Source organism: Galeopterus variegatus, unplaced genomic scaffold (assembly GCF_000696425.1).
Source record: "Galeopterus variegatus unplaced genomic scaffold, G_variegatus-3.0.2 Scaffold404, whole genome shotgun sequence".
Taxonomy (NCBI): Eukaryota; Metazoa; Chordata; class Mammalia; order Dermoptera; family Cynocephalidae; genus Galeopterus; species Galeopterus variegatus.
In genome coordinates, this window is record NW_007726515.1 from 143104 (window position 1) to 144232 (window position 1129).

The following is a 1129-nucleotide window of genomic DNA, read 5'->3' on the forward strand; positions in this document are numbered from 1 at the left end:
GACACTGAGGGTTGCGATCCCGTTACCGGTCACGAAAAAAAGACAAAAAGGAAAAAAAATAATAATAATAATACCATATATTATTTTAAGGCTCAACTTTTACAGAATTAGAGGATGGTGTCTTTTAAAATCATGGTGGTAATATGAAGTAAAACTAATAAGCCATAAATGTTCCCTGCATTCTATATACCAATATATATCACAAGTTTCACTCATTTCAATTGGGAATTTTTAGATATTCACTAAAACAAACAGATCATATGTCAACAACTTAATTAATATCGTAACCTAAAAAAAATAGGCAATTAGTATACATGAGTTAAGAGAGAAAAACAGAAGCATCGAACTACTAAATTAAATCCAGTAGAAAAATTTCTTTCCAAGGAACCTATATCTTTCATGGTTTTTAAGTACCTGGATTTAATACAATTCTGTACATTTTTATTAAAAACTCTTAGGATGGCCAATATCACATCTCTGTTTCTGAAATAAAATGAAAAGAAATTCAGTTCTAAACTAAATCTAAAATGAAGAACCAGCAAATAACCAACTACATACAAATCTAGTATTTATGCCTAACTACATCTTTTTCCATAGCAGGGAACAAAAATGAGATTAAGATTTATTAATTTTTATTAACATTTTCTTCTCTAATACCATGTGTTTTGGTTGCATCCACTGTAAATAAGCATTGTAAGTACCTTATCTTTTTGCACTAGCAAATTGTTTAATAACAGCAGTGTAAATTAATAAGCACTTAAGGGGGCCCCATTTCAACAAAGAAGATACAGTAAGGTTCTAAAAACCTTACAAGTTTTAACAAATCAATATACAGATTCTATATCTGTTATGATATTCAATGTTTTCTGAAAGCAGAGACAAAGGAATGTTTGTCAACTAAATAATATAGCTAGAAAAATCCAAATAATAAATTAATACATCTAATGAAATAAAGTCTCCAAGGCTACTCCCCCAACACCTTGTAGACTACTTTTGCAACTCATTAAAAACAGGTAACTCAGAATGAGACTAAACCTGTCATATTATACAAGATAAGATTTTTTTAATTTCATTTTTTTGTTTACTGTTGTGGCTGGCCAGTAAGGGATCTGAACCCTTGACCTTGGTG

The 1129-nt window shown here is 29.8% G+C and overlaps 1 protein-coding gene across 2 annotated transcripts in view; it reads right to left on the reverse strand.

Annotated features, from left to right (window-relative positions):
• The window catches only part of ZZZ3 (zinc finger, ZZ-type containing 3), an 83510-nt gene that overhangs the window by 15340 nt on the left and 67041 nt on the right, over nt 1-1129 (reverse strand). The window lies entirely within an intron of this gene.